Source organism: Nothoprocta perdicaria, unplaced genomic scaffold (genome assembly GCF_003342845.1).
Source record: "Nothoprocta perdicaria isolate Ctin4 unplaced genomic scaffold, notPer1 scaffold_155, whole genome shotgun sequence".
Taxonomy (NCBI): Eukaryota; Metazoa; Chordata; class Aves; order Tinamiformes; family Tinamidae; genus Nothoprocta; species Nothoprocta perdicaria.
Genome location: NW_020454705.1, coordinates 415517 through 433672, shown reverse-complemented (window position 1 = coordinate 433672; position 18156 = coordinate 415517). Strand labels below are relative to the sequence as shown.

General features: G+C 42.7%; 1 protein-coding gene across 3 annotated transcripts in view; it reads left to right on the top strand.

Moving 5' to 3' along the window:
* Positions 1 to 607: 607 nt before the first annotated feature.
* The window catches only part of ZMYM2 (zinc finger MYM-type containing 2), an 81444-nt gene continuing 63895 nt past the window's right edge, over positions 608 to 18156 (top strand). The window contains exons 1-2 of one of the 3 annotated variants that reach the window (XM_026035047.1): positions 608 to 664; positions 17756 to 17869. The gene's annotated coding sequence lies outside the window, so the exon portion shown is untranslated. The remainder of the gene's footprint in view (positions 665 to 17755; positions 17870 to 18156) is intronic. The other 2 variants (XM_026035046.1, XM_026035049.1) reach the window with 2 other exon arrangements.

The window sequence follows — 18156 nt, the reverse complement described above, 5'->3', positions numbered from 1 at the left end:
TCCCTCATGGAAAGGGCCCCAGGTCTTGAGCCCCGCCGGGGGAGGAATAGGGCGGGACYTGCGGAGGGCCACGGATGGATCCTCCCAGCCCTACTTGCGGGCAGTGAGGGGATGGGGGCAAGAGCGGGACGTCAGCCCCTGCCCCACGGGCGGGCTGTCGTGTCCGTGGGCACTGGGCATGGCCAGTGCGGTCCCCGCCGCGGCGCTGGCTGGAGCAGCGCAGCCAAGCGCCAACTCTTGCAAGTTGCCGCTGTCAAACAGCTGTAGCGGGAGCGCGGGCGCAGCCTCGCAGCCCTTGGCCCCGGGTGCGGAGCCTRGTGGGCGACAACTCGGGCTCCTCAAACCTGATGGATCCAAAGGGGGAAGAACCCTAGGCATGGCCAGGGGCGAGATTGACAGTGCGCGGGGTCAACCGGCTGCGGGCAGCGCCGACGGATGGGCGGCGCGGCCAATCGGCTCGCCCGGCGCCACATCCCGCCCTCTGGCGCGGCCAATGGCGGCGCAGGGGGGCGGCCCTTGGCCAAGCTCGGTTGGCGCGGCTCCTCCTCCGCCTCGCCAGCAGCTGCGCCTAGCCCGGGACTGGAGCGAGTTCGAGTTGAGGCGCCGGCGGAGTCGCGCCGCGGGCGCGCGTGCCCTGCGGGGGTTGCGAGCCGGCGAGCGGCGGGTAAGGCGGCGGGCGCGGGCGGCTGCGGCGGCGCCGAGCCGCCCCGGGGCGGGGATGGCCGCGCCGCCACCGCGCCTCGCGGCTGCCCGGGCTCCGTGCCCCGCTGTGGCGTCGCCGCCGCCGCCACCTCTCGCGGCAGCAGCAGCGGCGGCGGGGGGGCGTCGGGCCACGCTGCGGGGAGGGGGCGGGCAGCGGCGCCGCGACGGGCCCGGCGCGGGGGAGGGCGGCAGGGGTAGATGGGGGGCAGTGCGGAGGGGGGGCCGGGGCATTTGGGGCGGGGGGGGAGGCCGGCCCCGCTCCGGCGCCTCCTCTTTAACTCGCTGCCTCCTTCCCCGCCGGGCCCGCGGCTGTTGTTCTGCCCCGGTGCCTCCCCCCTCCACCCACCTCCCCCGCCGCCCCCCCGCGGGTGCCTCCCTCCCTCCCCGCCGCGCTCCCCTCCCGTATTGTTCGCCTGGGTCCCTCTAATGGCGGCCGGGAGGCGGCAGCGCCGCCGGCCCCGCTGCAGGGCGGCGAAGCCGGGCCGGGGGCAGCTGCGGGCGCCTGCGGGGGGCGCCGCCAGCGCCGGGCCCCGCTGCCCCTCCGCGGCGCCCGCTCGGGGCGGGTTAGCGGGTAGTGACCGGGCGCCCTGCCCGCCGGGGCAGCCCCCGGGGCGGCTCTTTGTGAGCGCTGCAGGCGGGGGGCAGGAGGGGCGCGTGCCCCCTCCGCGGAGGGCAGCCTGCCCGTTTATTGGATTTATTTACGTATCCGCCCGTTCCAACGCCCGGGCGCCAGGGGAGGCGGTGGGGGATGCCGGCGGTACCTGCCCCGCCAGGCGGAGGCAGCGGGGGCGCCCGCGCTGCCCCGTGCAGCCCGGCGCGTTCCCTTGGGCTGYAGCCCCGCTTGGTGCCGCCTGCGCGGGGAGCAGCCAGGCGGGAGCTCCATTGTGAGCGCGCCGGGGGGGGGTCTGTCTGCGCCTCAGCTGGACCTGCAGGGAGGCCCCGAGCTCCCCTTCCTCGCGCCCCGCGGGGTGGGCGAATGGCGGCGCCGGGAAGCGCCGGGTGGCTCCGCGGCGGCTCCTGGCGGGCGGGCGCCGCCGGCAGCGCCCCCGCGGCGGGAGGGCACGTGGCGGCGCCCCCTAGGGGCGAGCGCGCCCGCGGGCGGCCCCCGCCAGCTTTGTTGTTGCTCCGTTCCTCCCCGCCGCGCGCGTCTTTGCCCAGCGAAACGAGAGGCTAAAGGGGAGTGGGGGGTTTAGAAGGACCCGGTGATTTGCGGGGTGTTCTGCAGCCCGTGCGCGCTCGGACCAGTTCCTCGCTCCTGTAGCTTTGCTTGGGCGACGCTCTTGGGYGTCTTGGCCTTTCCGTGTGCCCTGACGGGACCTCTGAGCCTTCTGCTTCCCCCTTCCTACCGCGCTGGAGGCCGTGAGGGAACCCCCGGCTTCCTAGTGATGATCCTTTCTTGTTTGTATGGGATTTCAGAGCAGATTGTGTTCTGTGTTGGTTGTTAGGTCAACTGAGGAGAGCCCAGGTACCCATCCCTGTGCATAGGACAGGGCAGTAATTTTATGCTGAGTTGCACCCTTTTGATAATGTTCTTTGCTGCATAGAGCAGAAAATGGGGATATTGAAATTATGAAGTAGTGCAGTGAAGGTGAAAGTAAGGCAGCGGATACAGACGTGTAGAAGAAGCTCTTGAGTTTGGGTTGAGTGTTGCCTGCAGGCTCTCGTCGCTAGAGGCCGCTGCGAAAAGGCCTCGGAAGGAAGATGTGGTTGATMAGCGTGCGGCCCAGAACAAAACAAAAAGGAAGGCGGACTTTGCGCTCCGGGCTCTGGACGTGGAAGAAGGAGCAGTTGAGGATTTTGTGACGTTCTCAACCACTTGATATACGTATTTTCTTAACATTTTATGTAATAGATTCTTTCCAAATTTGCATAACTTCCAACTTTTGCTGTTTTTGGTGGCTTGCATGTATGAAGAATAGATTCTCTGAATMCCAGCTCTGCTTAGCATGAGAGGCATCAAGTTTACATTTATTCTGGACTTACAAAATGATCAGTCGCATGAAAAGCAAGTATAGCTTGTTATTAATAAACCGACTTTTTATAATCTTTGACTTATTGTCTTTGAGAAATATATCTTTTTACATTTTGGTATGTCTTAGATGCAAGGCTACCGTCTAATTTTACTTCTGACTCATTATACATTCTAGCTTAATCTTTTTTTCTTTCYTTTTTTTTCTTTMGTATTTTAGTAAACCTTGATGAGCTGTTGCCAGCTGGTTTAGAACAAAGGCTACCTGGCACATCCTCCTCTAGCAGCCATGGTGGCACAGCCTGTCTTGTGGCATACACCTTGAGGAAAAAAGTCAATGCTATGGCCCGTGATATGCTACCTGGTTCCGTGTGGGAATGTTCTCAGTGCTGACTGCTGCTTGGGCATCTCTAGGAGCCAAACTTCTCAGATGTGGTAATCTGTGAAATAAAAATGATGGTGGAATACACAGTAGATATTTGGAGCAAGTTATTATGTGTGTATTTTTTTTATATATATATATATTTGCTCCAAATGTATAATACATGTGCATATTGCTTACTTATATACATATATGAGACACTGTCTCAATTAGAGATCTCCTAAATTTGACTCRCATTATTGATATGAATCCTGTATGACCCCAGCTACCTGATTACCTTCTGTTGGTTTAGCATAATGCTCTACAGGGGATTTGCAACAACATGAATGTACAAATGATGGTGGAAAAGTGTTGTGTTGTTATAGTTGTTTACATTTTGGTTTAAAGGATTAAATGGACAGTTAGTGAAGTTTCATCTACTTGTGCGGTAGTTGGCAACCACCTAATACACTCTGCAACAAGAGCAGTATGAAAATTCTTGTGAAGATGTTACATAAGGTATTACTAAAGAAAGAATTCACTGTTCATGGGGAAGATTTGTTTTATTCCAAAATAACTACCCATCAGAAATAGCAATGAACTCAACCTGCCTCTGAAAAAGGGCTAAGATGTGAAGTTCAGAAGAGTTGAAGAGACAGGGCTAGCAAGTTGCCCCTTCTCAAGTGCTTGAGATAACACTTGCGCTAGGATGCTCTTCCATACTTGTACTCTATCCTACATATTACTGGCAGATATTGCTGTTGGTAGAAGTTAATTTGGTCTATGAATGATCTGCTGAATTTAGATGTAGTATTAAAACTCCTTGCTTTGGACCAAGATTTGTGAATTTCCTCAGAGAGTCTGTAGTATTTCTAAGAGAAATCTTAAAAGGGACTGTAGGAATGCAATATTTAGCTAATACAGAGACTGTATAGATTTAAACTTGACTCCTATGTACTTAATTAGATTTCAGGGGTTTAAGGTTTATTGTTTATGGAAGCTCAATAACTTTTAGAAGGCACTATATTCCACTAGAATTTAATGAGATACCCAATAATATATACACCTGTATGGCTGAGAAAATCCACAGTTACCTTAGATGGAATTGACTAAAAATAAGCATTTTTAGTGTGGTTAAAGGCTAAAATCAGTGGCTGTCCTTCATAGGCTTGTTAGACAGTAGTTGTCCACTTAAGTGCTTCATGGATTAGGCATGATTACTGTGCTGCTGGAATTTATGTATTCCAGCATGCTCTCGGGACAAAGTTATTCCAATTAATAGTTATAATACAGACAATAAATTCAAATTTCAAAAAAAGATTGTGTGTAGTGACATGGCCAGTGCATTTCTGAAATTACCCTTTGTTTGAGGGGTATTTGCTCCATGTGTGCTTGCTCTAATGCTTAATCATCCTGAATTTTTCTGTGTGATTCCCAGCTGCTTTGGAGCTACCCTTGCCATAGCATTCTGATCTAGCTCTGCCACCACCAGCCACCAAGAGAATGATGTGSTTGGGGTTACAGGGGTTCTTCACTGAGGCAGGAGGTTCAGAAATAACTGCTCAGACCTCCCAAACTGCCCATCTACAGTCCTAATTTGAAATAGATTTGGGCATTACTAGTGGTGCCTGCTTGGCTGTTTGGAGAGCTCTGGCCATATTGAATATCATTAAAAAATTAAAARAAAAAAGTTCCGGTAAGCTCAGTAGACAATCTGTGTCTGTACGTAGCTGTRCAGTATGCTCCATGAACTTTCTACCCTAACTCTAGTACCAGAATCTGTTGGTTTGTATTGCTGTGTCATCCAAAACTCGTAATCTCTACATGTGTGTATACCAAAATAAATAAATAAAGTTTTCATACAAAATCTTGTCAAGGCGTAGGACCTCCTCATTGGAGTTTTTGTTTGAGTATTTAGCAGTACATCTTAAGCAAGAATTAAGTCAATTTTACTTTTTTTCCTTATGCGGTAGATTATATCAAGTAGCAGCACACAACTGTGTGCTCTCTTACTTCATAAGACAGTAAGTGATTAGATGCTTGCTCCATAGTTCACCAGTCCAATCTAGGGAGCACTACAGAGAAAGCAGATGATTAGGAGAGGAAAGTGGCATTATGGAAGAGTTCATATAGGTTTCTGCGCTTGGATTCCTCCCTTTTGTCTTGAGAGATGCCATGGGGAAGGAAAGGTCAAATYGTATGTAACTGGCATAATGGACAGGGGAAGTTTTTATAGAAATAGTTTTAATTTGTCCTTATGTTGCTATATTTTAAGGTGTTTTTGAGACAAAATCAAAAACTGAAGTGGATTTGTGTGCAAGAGGTAAATTAACTTGTGCTTTTTCAGTGCACTATCACACTATGGTTGTAACGTTGAGTTAGTGCCTATTGAAAGTATGATGCTAACCCAACAAATCTGCTTGTAGCTTGTAAGTGAGATTTTGAGCTTGTCAGAAAAGAATATTGGCTGTTTGGAAGTCCACTTTGAGGTGCCATGAACCATGGATGGAAGTTTTTGAGTTAGCTAAATTGTGACTCACAGTCACTCTTAGAGACCTATTTTTTTTCCCCCCCTGCACTCTTTGTTGCCGGCTTTTTACATGTTAGCCTCTTGTTATCCTTTGGCCTTTTCCATACGTGTTATAACCACAATGAACTTAAAACAAAAGACCATGATGCAACTGTCTTTTTTTGTTGTTCTTTAAGCTTGGGGAAAATGTYACTTCTTTCTGTAGTTCTTTAGACCCCTGCAAGACTTCTTCAGTTTGGCATTTACCTCTAGTATTCCAGGAGATTTCTCTATGACTTACCTCACTAATCTCATTCATAAACTCAACTATCATCTCGGTGTGGGTGACCTTCAGATCTCTCTCTATTCCAAAGCTGCTGCCTTCAATGCCAGATAAATCTGTGTTTCCGACATTTCTTTGTGGATATCTGACCTKTAGCTCAGGCTAATACTGAAGACAACCCTTCCTCCCTGCCAAAGCAAGACTGTCCCTCTGTCTCTCTGCCAGGTGTGGACACTGTTGTCATCAGGTCTTCGCATCAAGCCTTTCATTCAGCCATTGTTTTAGGCACAAAGCTCCCTGCTCTGCTACCAACTAGCATGCTTCCGTCCCATGTAGTGGGCTATATCTAAACTGTTTCACATAAATTTTATATCTTGTCTTTGATCTCTGTGTCTTTTGGTAACACTTCTTGATGGTTTTAACAAATGGGATTCTGCTTCAYGGATTTGGATTCAGAATCCCGAAGAGGTGTTTTGACTGCCTTCTGCTTTGACAGTCTGGTCTCTGCATCTCATGTTTTATGACAATGAAATTAACAAATTACCTGCCTTTAATTTAAGGATGAGGCTTAACTGCAAAGGAACTTACCTATCATTTCTTTTTAATGAGATTATAAGGACTGTTTAGAAGGACATATAAGGACTGTTTATAAGGACTGACGTGGGCAGTTCAAGAGTTTGTTCTCCTATGACTTTCCTCATACTTGGAAAAATTCCCTGTGTACACCCTGGAAAGCACTTACAGCCTAGCAGTGCTGAAGAAGGAAGCTTTAAGAAACTATCTCTTAAAACCACCATCATCTTCCTCCTCCTGCCCTGGCACCCAAACACCCCATCCTTGAAACCAGATCCAGTTCTAACCACTGTTTATGGTGGTGCTGTTTCCTTGCATTCTCCTTTTTTTTTTTTTTTTTTTTYYTGTGTCTCTCCATCTGCTGTTCCTTATGTTTAGGTTGTTTGCTTTTTGAACAGTCTAATTCTGTGTTAGTACAGTGGTTTCTTTTATTTTTTCCCGGTGTTTATGGAAAGGGTCAGAAGGTCTAGTGTTCCGTTACACCTGAAGTGACTGTACAGAACTTTATTTGAGCAATAACTGGTGAATAATAAACCAGCCAAAATATACTTAATAACTTTTACTAAGCTGGGAGAACAGATTGACAGTCACTTATCTTTTAAGTTATCAGCTACTGTGTCTCTTGGGATTTTTTGGAAAAATGTTGCTTCAGAAGATGAGGTTTTGTTCTGATGTAAATTGGTTAATGATCAGAAAAGTAGGATAAGAGATTTCCTGTATTATATAAAATTAAAAAGCAAAACAAAAAAGCAGTTTGGAAGTGACAAATTGGAGAGAGCAATAAAGTTTTTTTCTCTCTTTTTAAACAGGATGCAAATGTTGACTATAACCTTAGATTGTTGCCATTGTCATCCTGCCCTTCTATGTTGAAGACTTAATTTCCGTGTGCTAGTTCTTGCTTAAACGGCGCAAAGCGAGGCAAATAGTGTGTAGCCTTTAAGCAATTAGGTAACTAACAGTTGGAATAACTTGTTGTGGCATCGGTTTTGTCTTTAGGCAAGAATTTTAAGAGGATTTGGAAAGTATATTCTGTCTTTAGGAGGACTGGAATATGCTTTGTACAGTTACAGATTCGAACTCAGGAGACAAAATGTTGGCTTAGAACAAATGTTACATAATTTTCATGGGATTGATTCAAATAAGCATATGTGCTTGTTTGCATGAACTTTTAAACTCCCCTCAATGAAGGCTGTCGTCGTCTTTTCTCCTTTATTCCAGCATTTTCCTGTTCTGTCTTTGGGAAGGAGGGGTGTCAATTTAGCTCCATGAATCAACATTTCTTTTTTTTTTTTTTTCTCCCCCTCCCCCCAGTGTAGTTGTGTAAGTGTTGCCTGGCTTTTTATTTATTTAAATTTCTGTTTTCTACCACTTGAGCTCTGTTGGCTGGCTCTTGGATCACTGGGTGTGAAAGGGAGAAAGGAAAGAGTTGATGGAGGAAAGTGGGAAAGAGAAGTGGGAAGCTGATGCCATATTTGTCCTGTTCTAATCTTCATGTGTTTTATTGTTGGGAGGTGGCGGCCTTAGCAAATAGAGTATGTGTCTTGTATGTGCTTAAAATACAGCTACTTCTCACTTTTGAGAACTAGCAGAATTCTTTGATTCCATAAACTGGAGTCTTGATTGCATAATGTAACTTACTAGCAGCCAGGGAGTGCAGCTGTGAAAACCTGTCATACCTGCCATGCTGACTGTAACCACTCTTGTAGTGGATCCCATTTCCTGTCAGCCTCACTTCAACATAGAACTGCAGCATTTTTTTTTTCCTATTCTTCCCCCCTTTTTTTTCCTTTTCTGTCCCATTTTGTTATTGGTGTGAATATAATTTTCCTTCCTTTGTTCTGTGACCCCATTGGTTCTGTTTGCTTATAGTCTATCTGGGATTCCCTCCAATATCTAGCCTAGTATGCAAGTACTCTCTTGAATGCTCTTTTTCACATTTTGAGTTACTAGATGTGCAGAATACTAGTCATCAAAGGACAGCTTGTCTGTACTTGGCCTGTAAAAAATACAAATATATTAGTTGTTAGTCAATATTTGGTATTTGTCTGTGATTAATAGTATCTGGTCAAGGATGATAGTCTGTTTTCCTATAAGCTTTTAAAGTAGCTACTTTTTTTGTACTAACATGTACTAAGATGTACAAACATCTTCATATCCCAAAGGCTATGTGGCATGGTAGTTTTTCATCACTTTTAGGAATGTCAGACACTGGGAAACTGCTTGTGCCACTAGTCAAGATGGTAGGTTGCCTGCTAGCTTAAAATCAAAATACCTTAAGCAAAACCACAAATGAATAATAAAATTAAATATGCCTTTTGGCAAACAGAGAAGTATCTTTGTATGGCGGCACTACGGGCTGGGCACTGACTGCAGAAAGCTCTGCAAGAAGGGAACTGGGAATCCTGGTGGACAGGAAGATGAAGGGTGAGTCAGTGATGCTGTCCTGCTGGGATGAATGTGAACAACATGCTGGGCTGAATTAAGTCTGTAGGCAGCACGTGGAGGGCAGTGATTGCTCCTCTGCTTGGAGGGACAAGTGAGACCATATCTAGAAGAACTTGTCCAGTTTGGTACTGGTCCCTCCCACCCAGTACAGTTAGGACATCTGCGTACTGGAGGTGGGATGGAAGGCCACCAGGATGGTCAGGGCTGGAGCACATAACACACGAGGAGAAGCTGAAGTGCCTGCGTATGTTTATCCTTGAGAAGGAAAGGCCAAGGGAAGATGTTACTGGTCTTGAACTACTTGATGGGAGAGAATAGAGAAGATGGAACCAAGTGTTTCTCAGAGGTGCACTGATAGATGGCAAGACACAGGCACATGGTGTTGCAAGGGAAATCCTGAGTGTGTATGTAATGAGGTGAATTTTGTGATGAAGATAATCAGACACTGAAAGAGGATCTTTGCATTCTTGTAGATGCAAAACATTCAGAACATCTGGGGGTGACACTAGCAGTCTGACTTGACTTTAAAGATGAATCTCCCAGAAACACAGAATGAATCACAGATGGTTAAAGTTGGAAGGGACCTCTAGAGATGATCCAGTGCAACCCCCTGCTCCAGCRGGGACACCCAGAGCACGAGAGCAGAGCCCGAGGGTGGCAGCCAGGTGGGTTTGGAAGATCTCCAGAGAAGGAGACTCCACAACCTCCCTGGGCAGCCTGTTCCAGGGCCCTGTCATACTCACAATGAAGAAGTTCTTCCTCGCATGGAGTTGGAACTTCTAAAATCTCATTTCTCTTTTGTCACTGCTGTAAACTGGGGTGAAATTTGCTAAGATGACTTGTAGAGATCCCATTCAACCTCAAATTTCATGATTCTAAGTAMATTTCCAAGGTTTAGGTGTCTTAATTTAGTGACTAAGAGGATGTTCGGTATAGATATGTGATTCTTTAACTGTAAGTTAACTTGGACACTTACATTCTTAATTTTGTGTTTGGGGTGGGGGGAGAGGGAGGAAGAAAGGTATTTTTGTGGAGAAGTTTGAAATTATCTGTAAAAAATAGCAAAAGCTATTTCTGTTATCAAGTTATATTTTACAGAAAAAAAGGCAGCTTGATAGAATTAATGCTGCTCTAGCAAATAGAATGGCCTGTTTCGCAACATGCAAGTCTGCAGGATGTATGAAAACTGGTTGGTACCATTCTCTCACCTGAGATATCCTTTTTTCCTGTCCATAGTGGGTATTTTTGTTTTGTTTTTGGATTTTGGTTGATGCATTATGAACTGCTAGCTACCCCCGATTTCTTACAGCATGCCATCTTTTAAATTTGTAAAGTTACTTATTGTTATATTGTATAGTTATATATATATATATAGTTATATATATAGTTATATAGTATTGTTATATTGTATAGTTGCTTATTGATTAATCTAAGCGCTATGATCTTAATAAGTTTTATCCAAGATATACCTGCTGCAGTTCTGTCAGGAAAAAATATAAAAAGCAGATTATTTGCTTAATAGACCCTTTTCTCATTTGTGTGTCTATACTATGAAATCTGCAAAATAAGCTCTAGAACATTTATTACCTAAGTGAACTGAATACTTCTRATTCTGGTTTCTAGAACATTTAAATGCATGTGGATTGTTTTTTTTTGTTTGTTTGTTTGGGGTATTACCTTTTGTGTATCACTCAGTTTAATCTCTCAAATGTTACAAAGGCTATAGACTCCATCGTTTTGAATTTGGAATTAATTTTTATTAGTCATGATGGAATAAGCCTAAGATGTGTTTTGTGAAATGTTTGCTGTGATCCTCTGATACTTAGTTATCAGTGGCCTGAATGATTCTGTTGTCCAGTCTAGACATATAACTAATTTTGTTGTTCTCAATCTGCTTCTATTTTAGCCATATTGTAGCTAAAATTTAAGATATGACAAATCAAAGTCTTAGCACGTATTAGACYGAGTCTTAGCTGTATTAGGGCCAATTTCTACTTATTTCTGTATTTTCCTTTTCCAGTGTCTTACTTATCCTTTTTCCATTTTCATATAGTTAGCATTGTGTTTTTCTTCTGTGTTATTCTAATGCTCCCTTTCTGTCCAGGTCATCTTCCAAGTCTGGTGCTAGAGAGAACTTCTGGGGGATCCTTGAGGTTGTTTTTGTCTTATTCTGTCATTTTTTTTCCCATTTATAATAAAATAATTGCAAGAGCAGCATATTACTGCTTGAGTAGTAGAGAGAGAGAATTTATGGTTTGCCATCTCACAACATTATGGCTTTTCAGGCTTAGAAGTGGTTCCAGGTTCTTGCTCATCCACATCCAGGAAATATTTTGAAAGTAATGTGTATGAAGGAGAATACATGGCAGTGTGGCTATCCAAACCTAATAGCTACTAAATCCTATGGTTTGCATTTGCATCACTAAGCCAGTTGCTGTTTATTTCCCCGTGAGGAATCTAGAAAATGTTATGTGGCTGGGCGTGTTTTCAAAATTCACCCTGAACTGACATTCAGCATTGATCCTGGATTCTGACTCTGTTCTTATGTAAGGAGCAGTTCTTCACACTGGTCAGGGTGTTAAGGAGGACAAGGTAGGAGCACCAAACAAAGAGGCTGTGTTAAATAAAGCTATTGAAGTGCATCTGAAATTGTCAGGTGGAAAACAGGTGTCAGCACTTGCATGTAACATGGAGAGCTGCAGTAGAGCTAAGGTGCTTAGGATGTGCTGGAGTTTGCGCTTCCCTCCCTCTCTTTTCAGTCATCTCTAGTTTATGTGTAAATAGTTTCGAATAAAAACAAAATTTATTGACTCAGCTGATTTGTTTTTTTCACTGTGTAGCTGCTTGCTTGCTTTTTACTGTTTTAGTGTTATGTTACATAATAAACTTCAGTCGGTTAATTTCTTCAGTCCGTATCAATCTTTCAGAAGTCCTATGGAAAGAATGAAAGCTGAAGCAGACTCCAACTTGCTGAAAATAAATTCTTTTAAATCTAATGATAGAAAACTGCCAACATCATAATCATGTTTTCTCTAAATGTGTTGTTTCTGGCACGTTAAAAATTCACATGCTACATGGAAATATCATTAAGTTTGGATTTTACCTTAAGTTTTTAGGCCAGGTGAGCACTTTTAAGAATCTGATTTCTCATCAGTGTCCTTTTGTGAGGTGGTTGTCAGAGTGGTAACTGTTTCGAGGTTGAAGCAGTCATTTTAGCTTCACTAACATCTCTGGGCTGAAGTAATGAGTGTGATCCTCAGACAATCACTAGGTCATATTTATGGACCTAAGCTTTAAAATCTCTTATTACTGAAAGCTCTTATCTGTGTTCTAAGAAGCAACAATATAAATACCTTGATAGATTAGTGTTAAATGTCATTCAGGTTCTTCATTAATAGTTGTGATTAATATAACACTTCAGGAAAACGTTTGATGTTGAGTGTTGTCTAGTTTTAAGTGTACAAGACCTGTCAGTTGGCAGAAACAGCTGTGCCACATGATAGTGCAATTAAATGGGGATGTGGGGGACAAAAACCTGTCTTAGGCGTCAGTAATGCATTGCTGCATAGGGAAGCATGCCTTGATGAGTAGATAAGGCCTGTAATATTGTTAGCGTTTAGAGACCGCAATTGAGGGAGAAGGCCATGAATGAAAGCAATCATGTTGCYCTGTCATGTTGGAAAATGAGCTGCTGGAGAGAGGAGTCCAAAGCAATGAAAATAGAGGATTTACAGAAGTGAAATTGGGCAGAGTGGGATTCTCTTTTGACATCCTCCCTGCCTCCAGTATCAGTAACCAGTGCTTTTGAGAATTAAGTTTCTGTCCTCCCTGCYCGCTGCTTTCTCTATTATGGAGCTTACGAGAAAAGGCTTGTTGAGAGGCTCTGCATCYAGTAAGGAGGTGGCCTTGTGAAAGGGTTAAACTTGTGTTGTAGACCGCAACACAGAAGTTGCAATAAATCAGAGCAGCCACTTACCTGAACTATGTCTTTTATTTGAAGTGTTAGAATTCATAGTCGGATATCCCTCAGGAAGAAAAGGAGAAAATACAAAATGCTAAAAGTATAAATAAATAAATAATGAAAATACAAAATGCTAAAAGTATAAATAAATAAATAAATAAATAAAGTTCAAAGTATGATTACCTGCACTGAATTGTAACGTCTTAAAGGTTGGATTACTTTTGGCTATTCTCTACCATTTTCAACCTTTGTTGGACTGTTAGACTGCCTTCACTTGTAGAGTAAAATAACCACTTAAAGGGGGCTTAKTTGGTATGTTTTTATTGTAGTAGCTATAGTATTGCATCTGGTTGCATAGGGAACGTAACAGATCTGATTTGTAGCAAGAAATTACATTTTTAATCCATAGAAAAGGCTTCTTGATATTTATATAGTCTTTGCAGTAGACTGTATTTTTAATAATGAGTCATACAAAATMATACAATAAATAAAAACTCTTCCTGTGCTTCCTCAGTTTAGAATTTAACTAAAGAGTTTAAATGATGTTATAGTCTAAGGAAYATCACGGTCAATAATTGATCAGTAGAGCATCACAGAACTTTTGGATCAGGATTGTCTTACCTGATTATTTTGATTAAATACTGATTATTGGTATTTCTCTCCAGACAAAAATCAACCTTGCAAATGTAAGCCGAAATTCAGATTTTATAAGTTGGTGGAACATTCATGAGACTAGTGCTTTTCTTTTGTATATAAGGTTATCACAGACTGGTTGAGGTTGGMAGGGACCTCTAGAGATCACCCAGTCCCACCCCCTGCTCCAGCAGGGACACCCAGAGCACGGGGCACAGGGTGGCAGCCAGGCGGCTTTGGAAGATCTCCAGAGAAGGAGACTCCACAGCCTCCCTGGGCAGCCTCTTCCAGGATKCTGGCACTCTCACAGGAAAGAAACTTTTCCTCAAATTCCAGCACAATTTCCCATGCTTCAGTTGCAGTTGGATTGCAATTACAAGTTTAGAAGAGTCGCTGTACTACMTTAGTAGCCAGTTCAGTGCCCTGCCTGCAGCAGTGGGATCCAGGAGGAGGAACTTGGCAGGCCTGCTGGGGCTTTTCTGCAGGTGTATTCATGACTTTCAGTAACTGACTGCCCAGGGAGCTCCTAATTGTGCAGTTGTGCCTGGACTCCGGTTCTTAWTGGTCATTAATTTGTCCATTCCCTRTTTGAGCTGATTGCTTTTTTGGCCTCTCCAGCTTTTGGTGGCAGTCATTTTCACAATTAAGAAAAGATATCTATATAGAAAAGAAATTGATTAAAAAAAAATTGATACACATTTTCTACAGAATATATTATTAAATATATTTGTTTGAATGGTTGCTTTTGTGTTTGTATAAGACACCGGGTCTAACTTTCTTTTTGTCCTCCATATTCTTTGTTTTTTTAGAGGTTTATCAACCTTTCATTATCAGCTGTCCTTCTTTTCCAAAGAGAAGAATTTTTCTTTTAACAGTCCTTGTAGCTCATCTCTTTTCAGGAGTGACCTGAGCATTTCTTGATGATTTAAAAAATATAAAAAAAAAGTGACCTTATTGGTCACTTTYCTTCATTGTGATTACAGAAAACAATGCATGATTTATTTCTTTAAAAAACTATGAATCCAGACAAAGACCCCTTCCCAAATCTCGTGCTAGAGCACTTCCATTGCAGGCTTTGCTGGGGAACCTTGTGGAATGCGTGTTGGAAATATCACCAGTCTCGCCCTGTTTAATCAGTGTTGGTCAGCAAACATGTGAGCCCTTCCAGAGACCTTCCCAGTGGCCCCGCAAGTGCTGCTGTGGCAAGAGAGCTTTGTGCTCTTCCCTAATCTCTTCCTTACAGAACAGTGCAAATATTTTTTTTTCTGCTGTATTTTCTGCAGTGCTTTGGACTTCCTGGGTACTCTTTTTTTTTTTCTCTTGGAAGATTGTACTACTGTACAAGGATAGCTGCGTTAGATGAATCTTTGTTCAGATAAAGCTCTGTAATCTGTTCTGCTCTTTGTCTTTACTCTGTCTTTTGACTATTGTGGCTCTGAGGTCCCTTTAGGTTGGTTATATACTTAATATGTGAACTTTTAAATGGCTTCCATGTTTTTGAGCATCTTTCTGTCTTGCTGCTCCATTTCCTTTGCTTTCAACTGGGTTCCTCATGTTTATGTTGTTCTCTTTTTTGAAGTTTAATATTAACAGTATTGACTTTTTTTTTTTCCTTTTTCCTGTGGATTAAAATATGCTATTCTGGAGTGTTATCTCAATAATTACATTATGAGCTATGTCTCAAAATTAGATCAGGAGCTGGTTTTCCATGTGCTAGACATCTAGCTAGTTGCAGCCAGCAGTGTTTTAAGAAGTTGTCTCTAGTGTTGCTTGTTTATGTCCTCCCTCTGCCCCAGATAAGCAAGAGTAGCTGAAGTCCTTGGTGAGTAGTGTTCAGCCTCTACAATTGCTTTCATTTATTTATATGCTAAGATAAATTTATATTAATACACAATTTCCTCTTGAATATGGAATTTAAAAATGTTGCACAGTACCTGTCGAGGTAAAAAAATTTAATGAGGGTCGAGGTTTCTTAGCAGAAAGTGTCGCTGCAGTCAGGCAGTCGTCGCTGTTGTGCCTCTTGTTTACGCTGTAGTGTAGCACTGTCCCCCGAGATGTATTCATTTTGAAGGTGTCTTAGTTAAGTATTCTCTCAAATGCAGTCCTTCAACTTTTCCTGTCTTATTCTCAAGCTTTTAGACTAAAAGCTGGAAGCACTTGCAGGTTTGGTCTCAGTTTGGATGCCCTGTTCAGTTGGAATGTAAGTTCTGGCTGGACTTCACTCATTCCTCTTCATTTCTATGACTTCACTCCAAGTGTGCGTAACCATGACTGTGCTCTTCCATTTCTGCCACGTTCCTTGCTACTGTCAGCAATGGCTCTTAATAAAGGTTTGTAAAGGCAGTTTAGCGTTGCTAAAGATGGAGTTGGGAAATTTTTTTATGGACCTCCTTTTTCTCCTCTCCGTTTCTTCAGTTCCTAATAGCAGATAAGTGAAGATGTTTTAAATTTAGTCTATTGAGCATTTCATAGGCTTGGCTGCCTTAGAGGCATTCCCATCCTGCTAGAGAAATGCTTCTACTTTGCCTTTTATTTCTTCCAACAATTAAGCCCTGAATGTAGCTCTGGGATTCTGATTTATTTCCATGAAGACTTTTTCTATATGTGTGATAAAGTTGCATTTAAAAGGGAGATACCTAAAGCCTGATTTGGGAAGGACTGCTGTCTATCCGTGGGCTTGCGTTGCCACTCGAGCGTAGGGTCGGTGCCTGTGGGGCTGCCACCAAAGTGCTGGACTCCAGCAGCGCTGAACGCTCTTGTGTTCCTTGCAGACCAGGTCTCACCATGTTTTGCTTCTTTTTGTTGCTTTTTCTTTTTGTTTTGCAAAGTTTCAAAAAATCACCTACCAGTCTGATCCATCCTGTGGGGTCCAGCAGCTGCATTTTGCTCATGATGCATCTTYCACTGCTATTAGTTGTGCAGTGTCGTTGCCTGTTTTCTTACTCCAAATTCTTTGTTGTCATTCTCTAAATTATTTATCCTTTGGCAGTTGTTAGCTTTAGAAATGCTAATGACAACATTGCTTGTGTAGTTTTGTGGGTTTTCCTCAAATTTTAGGATATTAGCTCCTTAATTTTGCAGCTACCAAGAACAATTATTTAAGTTTCTGGAACTTCATTTCTGGATGCTGCAGAAATATGAAATGGTATAGCAGATGAGGAAAACCATACACATTTTCCTTATGACTGTACTGAGGAATAGTTAGGCGCATTATAAGCTTTTCTTATTTTGATGTCATATTGAATAATTCAAGTCACTAAACCAGGATTTTGTTGGAAATCGTGTGTGTTTGGATAGGGAGGTAAATGTGTTTAGGCAAAAAGCTGTATTTTGTGMTGTATTATAATACCCTCGTGGGACACATAGCAGAGGTAAGACCCAAGTCTGCCTGTCTAGTAAGGATTTATAAAAATACCAATAGCAAAGGTTTGAGCTGGGACTGAARCTTAGTCTTGGTATGTTCTTTGCTCCTGTCTGTTTAGATATTTTTTAAAAATGTTTTATATTCTTGTGATGTTTTGCACTTTTTGTGAAAGAAAATATATGAAATTGAAAACTCCCAAGCCTTCCAAGTACTGCCAAGCCTGGGAAACCTAATGACAGTTGTAAAGCCTGTAGAATAAATGCAGGCTTGAACTTGGGGCMTTTTTCATCTCTTGTAAATGGTTGTATGCATTAATATAAGGATGGATGTCTGGTCTGAGTGAGAACTTTGAATCTCAGTGTATTAAATACCACTGGAGTGCTGTATATACACGTTGGAAATAATTAGTAATTGTAAGGCTTAAGTTGCATTGTAAGCCTGGTTTATAATGTCTGTTGTGCAGTTTTTCCTTTTTCTGTATCTTGATTTAAACATTGTATAATCTGCTACAAGCATAAGGGAAGCTGACGTGGTAAATGAAGAAGCAGCGTAATAGCTCAATTTGAACCATTTGCTTCCTTAATATTTATYACAAATATACTTGCTTTTTAAATCTAGTCTTTGATAACCTAATTGCTGCCATGTCTGTTTCTTAGCAAACAATGTTTTTCCCCTTCTGTCTGTATAGTAGCAAATAAAGAATTCTGGAAATCTGAGGTAACAAAGTGGAAAATCCAGAATAAGCACTAGTTCTGCTGATGTACTTTAGGAAGTGGTTGTATAGAAAGGGCAATTTCTAATACGTTATGATGACAGTGCTAAAAATCAGGTCTGACCTTAAACTGTACGTTAGAAGGAAATGAAAAAGTTTAATAGAGGTGATTGCTAGAAAGAGGCTAGAGAGGGAGTAACTATTTCAGAAACTTAATATTTATTTGTTTTTACTCTGTTTCAGAACAGTTTTTTGGAGGGCAGCAAGTTGATAGAAGAAGAGCACATTCCCCAGAGCAGAGGAAAAGATTTGAAGTGACTTACTAAGGTAAACAGGTTGCAGTGGATTTCTGGATGGGTAAGTGTTGATGGGCAGGATTTTTCTGCTTTTCCTATTGATTTTTTTCATAAACAAAAAAGCTTCAGAATTACAGAGAGGTTCAGTGATATCTCACATTAGCATGTATTCCAAGATATACCCAAATTGTCATGTAATTATGTCTGTATTTTTTTATGTGTATCAATATCAGCTTAATTTACTCTTAGTACAAATGTTCTTTACAGAGATKTTTGTCTATTTTGATTGTTTTGTATGTATGATGGTAGATTTGTCTGAACTTCAGGTACAGAAATATTTTAACCTGA